This window comes from Ictalurus punctatus, chromosome 12, assembly GCF_001660625.3.
Source record: "Ictalurus punctatus breed USDA103 chromosome 12, Coco_2.0, whole genome shotgun sequence".
NCBI lineage: Eukaryota > Metazoa > Chordata > Actinopteri > Siluriformes > Ictaluridae > Ictalurus > Ictalurus punctatus.
Genome location: NC_030427.2, coordinates 28,586,211 through 28,593,710, shown reverse-complemented (window position 1 = coordinate 28,593,710; position 7,500 = coordinate 28,586,211). Strand labels below are relative to the sequence as shown.

Sequence of the window (7,500 nt, the reverse complement as noted above, 5' to 3'; positions counted from 1 at the left end):
CACAAGTTTGAAAGGAATTCAGTGAAAACACGATAAACATAGCCTTTGAGAAGACCTTTGTGAACTTTGTTGAATATTAAACAAGTTTGAACATTAGACTGGAGAGTTATATGCTTCAGTAATTTCCACTTGTGTGTGTGTGTGTGTGTGTGTGCGCGCGCATTATTACAAGTTATATCAATTTCTCCAACATTTCAAGCACAACCCATCCTAAACTCCTTCTTTAAGGTTTATAAGTCGCTCTTTTTTTTTTTTCAAGCGTGACATTTATTAACCACCGTTTTAACATGTTCTTGTTGACAATTTTACAACAAAAACAAACAAAACAAAACAAAAAAAACAGTCTTGAAAAATGCCGCTGAAGCACAAAAGAAGCTGGGAACGGGAATGCAGCGAGAGCCCGCTCACTCCCACGCCGCTGGAACGCTTCCGTGTTCGGTCTCAGGCGTCAGGAAAGCTCGGGGATTCGTAGGCCGCGGTGATTTTAGTATAACCCTGTTATTTATTATTCATAACCGGGTTCATTTAGCCGCGCATAGACCGAGCTGACTTCGGGTTTAGATATATGCTTTTGAATCGATATGTATATATTTTTCTTTTCTTCCATAAAAACGTAGGATACTGTACATGAGTGTGTTAAGTTTCATAATAAAACGACGGACAAAGCTGCATACACTGACCACAGAGCTGACCGCTAGGGAAAATCTAATAACTGCATGCTTTAGCAACAAATTAAAAGTTGTTGTGTGGTTTATTTTTCCAACGACAAAAAATGCCTGAAATGTTTTCAGATACAGTAAATGAATTAGTTTCAAAAGTTTTTGGACTTTAGGACTAACTTTAGTGCTGCTGAATAGTTTAAACAACAACCAACTGTTCCGACTCAAACAAATAAACTAGCTTCAGCGCCTGTTTTTTTTTTATTTATTATATATATATATATATATATATATACATACACACACACACACACACACACACACAAATCATGTCACATGAACAAAAATAAATCTGGAAGAGAAAAAAACACCTCCTTTGCACACATCAGTGTCTCAGTTCCACGAGTACGAATATAAAAAATAATATTTAATAAATAAACAAACAAACAAATAAATAAATAAATAAAATGATCGCTCACCTTTTGTCACAGTATTTCTGTCGTCATTGCTAATTTTGTTTCAGTGGATGTGATCATGTTTGATCAAAGTTGATAAATGGCAAAATACTGCCCGAATGTAAACACACAACACACTCATACACATATATACACACGCACGCGCGCACACACAGATCTGTACACATACACATAGACATAGACACGAACCATTGACGCGGTCAGTCCTGCCGCTGGGTCCTAACGCCCGAAGAATAGTTACTGACTTAGGCTTTCGGTAATAATTCGATCAACGCGTTTACATACAGGTGAGTAATCTGATGACGGGAAACCCGTCAAGTCAGTAATCTGAATTATTTAAAGCGTTGCTCCTAAGCTATTATTATCACTTTTCCGTGGTAAACAATTTCCTACCAGAGCGCAGTCGAATGCTCCGATCTGATGGCGTGTTATTTTTGTGCAACGGCACGGATCGGAAAGTAGTCCCGGTGTCGTCGATCGGTCCTACCTTGTCAGATTTTCCTACCGTTGCGCAAAATCATACCTATATCCATCGATCTATCCTGCTTCGGGTTTCTGCTTCGCGTCTGTGACTACGTAAAATAACTCGGCGTAAGTTTGTTGAAGATTCTTATCAGGCAATGGTAGGATGATTTCACAGTGCAAAATACCCCCATCAGACTGTCCTACCAGTATAGAATAAACAGGTAGGATGATTTCACAGTGCAAAATACCCCCATTAGATTCCAAGTCCACGTGCAAGTAGTAAAAAAGGATGGGCGTGTTGTTCAGCGTGACAAAAGTGAAAAGTATTGATGTGGCAGGGCGATCTGACGGGTAGGATGAAATGTCGGGCCCCCGGCTGTAACGTGAATAATAGGTTAACATTAACACGCTCGTACGCTATTGGATGCTAACACGTCATTGTTTCTATAGTAACAGCTCATCCATCGGTCCCTCCAGGATTTTGCGATCGCAGAAATGAACGCAGAATCCAGGGAACGCCGCGATATTCGGAGGAGCTTGCGATTTTTCAAAACGGACGCGGATTTCCCGCAGATTTGGGCCGAGACGTCCGGTCTCGTCATTCCGTCAGAGCCCTCTTCGATTCACGTGCGTCGAACATGAGTACAGCTAAAAAGGTCTCGTTTACCGACAAACATCGCCGTGAAAGGCCGCGCAAAACTATTTCATCCGATTGCGATTTCACCGATTCAAGCTGCGGCAGAATCGAGCATTTCCGGCCGAAATCCTGTACGGACTGGCTCATACACAGGGACTTGTACAGCAGAGGCTCTACATATTCTAAAACTAATAACCTTTTCAAAGTGTTGATGTTTAACAAAGTCAAACGTATAACCGTTGATGTGGTGACCTTTTCAGGAGACGTTTATTTAACGTTTATGGAAGGAGTGTCGGCTGTAAGTGCTTCGTAACGAAGTTTCCCAGTACAGGAAAGTCTTCAAGACGAATGGCTTTCCAGCTTTATTTTGTTTGGGGTTTTTTTTTTGAGAAAGAAAGAGAGAGAGACGGAGAGAGAGAGAGAGAGATTGAGAGAGAGATCCAATCACGCATGCAGAGAAAGATAGAAAAAAAAATAGGTACCGGTGAGGGAATAGCGGTTCATTTCAGCTATAATGTAAGTAAAAAAACGGGAATGAACTCGTCCCTCAGACATTTGACAACAAAATCGAACTTTTGTACATGAATAAATTCATCCCTCTGGACGAGAGCAGGTGCTAAATGGATCGAAATGCCCGAATGACTTCACGTCTCGCACACTGAAAGAAAACGGGAAAAGGCCCAGGTGTAGTGGATCAGTTTCGATTTTTATTTGCATGTTCATTGTGTTAACCAGTTCACCATACAGTACACATCAGCGTTAGTGTAACAGCTTTAGCATAGATTTATTACAGCGTTATGCACATCAGGTGTCATCAGAAGCGGGTTTTTTTTTTTTTTTTTTTTTTTTTTTTTTAAATCTCCACATAAAACTTTGCATCTTTGAATCGGGATGAAATTTTGCTCCGCATCTCAGTGTATCGTACAACACACGACAGAAAAGACCTGCGAACTCGGGGGAGTCTGGACAGGAAAGAAACGGGCGAGGGCTCCCAAATATAAAAACAACCAAAAAAATAATAATAATAAAAATAAATAAAGGCAGAAAGTGCTACTGCCGGATAGTGCATTAAGACAAACAATACTTTACAACCGCTCGTATTTATTTATACACATATAAACAAGCTTTGTATGCCAAAGAATCAAGAGTGCACAAGGCAAAAATATATCAATTGTATAATGTGTAATTTGCGTTATGTGTTTATTTATTTATTTTTTCATTAGGCTTGCTTTGTGCACTGAATGGAAAAGAGAAAAGGGGTTTTATTTTTTTTTTTTATCCGTTTTTTTTTTGTTATCAAAACCTTGGTGTAATTTAGGCGACTGTACACCGACCTACACTGAAGCAGAGATGTGATGGAGGAGCACGCAATACTACAGCATATATTATATTACTATTTACGACGGGGAAGATTTTACTCTCCCTGTTGCTTCTCTCCCGCATGCACCGCGCAGAATCAAGGATATCGTATACAAGAACATGTTAACTGTAGCCGGACTCGTAGCACTAGTAGGAACTCGCGTTATAACCTCGAGAACATTTCCTCGTCGGTTTCTGATGTACGGAGGTACCGTGGAAGCTCTTAAAAGGCCTGGACTCACTACTGCGAGGCATTTGAAGTGATCTGGATGACTGGAACGCTTCAAAGCCGTAAACGGAAAGCATTATGTTATTCTTATTCTTATTATTCTTCTCGAGTGATGAGGCTGTACACATGAGTAAGGAGAGAAAGTTCCTCGGTTTACTATTAAAGAAGTCACGTACGGGCGACAAATGAAAGGAACAGAATGCGTTATACTGGTAGTCGTCATCAGTAAAGTCATAACGTGTAAATAGCTGAGGTCACACGCTGTCTCTTGAATGGATGCACCGTTCCTGACAAATTATACAACCGCTGAGGTGCCAATAATTTTGCCTGTTTGTTTTTTTTTTTACTACACAAGAAAACGTTTTGTGTTAAAATATATATATATATATATATATAGAGAGAGAGGCGTGAAGGGTGCCAATAATTCTGGAGCTGAACTGTACGATCAGGGGTCGATTATTTTGCTTACGAGCTCGTTAGCGAGTCGTGATTTCTCTCGGTCTCCGTCCAAAAGGTGAGCCGTCAGCCTCCGTGCGGTTTCGGGTCGTGTGTCGATGGAGGGAGCAACGGAGCGAGAAATGAAATCTCAGCCGCAGACGTCCGAACCATCCGGCTGAAATGGATGTAATTAACACGAGCGTGCATTTAATTACAGATATGAGCGGATACGAGCCGCCTCCTGCTTCTCTGTTTTGCTCGTCTTGACTGCACACACACACACACACACACACACTGTTTCATCACCATCATCACTGTTAAATTCAGCGTGTCTGAGACGTTCGTAAGAGACGATGACGACTGAAAGAACAGACACGGTCAGTGGACACGTTTAGAGGCGGTTATGTAAAAGGTCATGTTTTAAGCCCGTGGTAAAGGTTTTCTTTCGCCCAGACAGGAGTGGGTGATATGGAAATAATATAATCAGGTAATATTTTAAGATTTCTTTTCCCGGTTAGCTAATTGAGTCACTCACTAGCTGGGTCTGTCATACGACCTGAAAGGGCAAAGGCTAAGGGCTGATTTATACTTCTCAAGAAAGAAGAGGAAGAAGAAGAAGAAGAAGAAGAAAAGGTCACACTTTAACCACAGTAAAGATAAAAAGGCGGAAATAGAAGTTAAAACGGACGTGATGAAGACGAGTTCATACTGTTCGCATTGGTCAATAATAAACAGGTCAGAATATGCTGTTATTCAACAAGGAAAAGCATATGAATAATGGTCGATGGTCCTTTTTGGAAGGAGTCTCCAGTGTCAGAGGTTTTCCACCACAAGGAAGTCTTCAGGACTTTATGCTTTGTGGCATTTTTTGTTTGTTTGTTTGTTTGTTTTTTGTAGTATTAACTTCAAAAGAGTCTGGTGCAGGAACAAACATTTTGTAGTCGCTAGACATAACTAAAAATGGATAAAAAATTTTTTTTAAAAACTATGACAGATAAATTAAATTAAAACAATTGTTACTGGCTACGTCCACACGGACGGCGGTGATCTGATCATTGACCTTATTCTGAGTAAGACGTATAATATTGTGATGAAGGTGTGTACATGAGTGGCTTTTAGAATACTCCTTTCATGTTCAGGTTTCACGTGTTATAGAACGTAGATGGATGTAACGTCACACGTCATTACGTCACCGCGTCACGCCGTCCGACGTTCACTCCAGAATTTCACGTATCGACGTACAGTCGGTCTTCGTTATGGGACCGTGTACAGTTTGGGTGTTTCGTGTTTAATGTTGTGAACGCTTCAAGTGCGGTTAATTATTAGTCGTGCTGTACGTGCTGATAGACGACTGCTTGAAGCCGTGGGCCGCGTCCCAAACCGCGTACTTGCCGTCTATATAGTATATAGAGACACGTGTATTTCTCCTACTATATACTGTAGCAGGTAAGTACGCGGTTTGGGACGCGGCCGTGCTCTCTCGTTTGCCGTCAGACGGTCGAGCGCTGCCGTGTGTGATCGTGTCCTGTCTCACGATGCGGTGAAAACTCTCACACGAGGTTAATAGTGTGATTAAGGCGTGTACACGTCTGTAACGCACGCCGATAACGCGACTAAAACAGGAAAACTCCACACGTCTTAATTCCGTCTGTGTTTACTCCGAGTGTGACTTTAATCAGATTAAGGTCATCAGTAATCTGTTTACGTGCTCGTTTCTTAATCAGAGTATCGTCTCAATCGGGTTCATATCGGAATATCGCTGTCCGCGTAAACGCACTGCGTGTTGGCAAGTTGTGGCGGTACAATAGGAATAAAACACTCCAGGGTGTGCAGGATGTCATAGGAAAATAATCCACTTCAGTGTGGTTACACACAACGCCAACTTGACACCGACTATGTTTCCATGCACATCAAGTTCCGTTTAAAGTCTATATCCGGGTCGCAGCCGTGTTCCGAATGCGATGTTTATATGCGTACGGGTATCGGAACATTCCCGTAGACGTGGCTGTTCTAAGCCTTATATATGAGCACGCGCGTATATACGTGACTCAGGACGAATCAGAGCGTTGACAAATTCCGATTCTTGATATCGGAATACTGGCGTGCGTGTGAACACGGTCATCGATTATTTGAGTCTCGACACAGATGCATTTAAGGACGGATATGAATCAGAACTGACGATGCTTCCTCAGAGACGTTTAAAAGCCACGAGCACGAGTTATCGGGCGCCTCCGATTGGCTAGCGCCGTTCTGATTGACGGAGAGACAGAGAGAGAGAACAAGAAGACAGCACCTCATCTACTTATAATGGTTTAAAAAAAGGTTCGCTCTACCCCATTCCCCACGTCCGTGTCTGTATATGAATCCCACACAGAGACGCTGATGGAAATTCCCCACCAATCAGAGCGAGCGTTATACGAGCATTATACTCCGGATGCTTCTTTCACATGGGGCGTCAATTTCATCACAGCTATTTGGTTCTCTCCATACATACATACATACATATATATAATTTTTCTTTTCTACAATTACAAAACAACATGGTAAAGTGCAAGCATCTGCATATTCCTCACGTTTTTTTCTTCTTCTTCAACCGGGAAGGGTCTCGCATTACGGCCCCGGGCGTTAAAAGGTCACGGTTTGAGCGTAAGGGTGAATCTATAGAGATATTTAGCGTCTGTAAGATGAAAACGAAGCTGCGGGTTACGGGAACGTGAGCCTCTTTATGGTACACTTTGTACATATTTTACTATAACAGGAAAAGCAGGCAAAGGAGGAACGAGTCCGTTATAAAACACACACACACACACACACACACACACCGATTCATAATTAACAGCGACGTTTCGGGAAAAGTCTCCGAGGGAATTACGCGAAAACCCCCAATATGTACAACAAGTGGCTAGGAAAGATCGCACCGCACGCTTTTTCTGGATTTCATCTCCGAGGTGTCGTTTTCATCGTCTTTCCGGTATAAAGGCGCAAAAAAAAAAAACAACAAATCCAGTGTGTTTGAGGATCTCTTCGTGGAACTGGAGGAAAAAAAAGAGTCAAATCTTTAATATCTTTTATATTTATCGATATTCAAGTGCCCGTGAAGATGTATGAGAAGCTGCGTAGGTTAATACATGCCAAAGAAACTAGGAAAATAGCCTAGGAACATCTTTACACCTTTACCGCCGTGCAAAAAAAAAAAAACGCCAGGAACTACGGATACACACGAGCAACAGTCCTCCT

At 41.7% G+C, this 7,500-nt stretch overlaps 2 protein-coding genes across 4 annotated transcripts in view; both read right to left on the bottom strand.

Moving 5' to 3' along the window:
* rit1 (Ras-like without CAAX 1) overlaps positions 1-1,310 on the bottom strand; it is an 11,877-nt gene extending 10,567 nt beyond the window's left edge. Inside the window, exon 1 of one of the 2 annotated variants that reach the window (XM_053684080.1) lies at positions 1,139-1,310. The gene's annotated coding sequence lies outside the window, so the exon portion shown is untranslated. The remainder of the gene's footprint in view (positions 1-1,138) is intronic. The other variant, XM_053684081.1, reaches the window with a different exon arrangement.
* The window catches only part of syt11a (synaptotagmin XIa), a 201,391-nt gene that overhangs the window by 166,072 nt on the left and 27,819 nt on the right, over positions 1-7,500 (bottom strand). Inside the window, exon 4 of one of the 2 annotated variants that reach the window (XR_008397262.1) lies at positions 5,324-7,500. This exon is cut by the window's right edge and continues 2,265 nt beyond it. The gene's annotated coding sequence lies outside the window, so the exon portion shown is untranslated. Of the gene's footprint in view, positions 1-2,924 lie in introns of those variants that run through there. The other variant, XM_017481109.3, reaches the window with a different exon arrangement.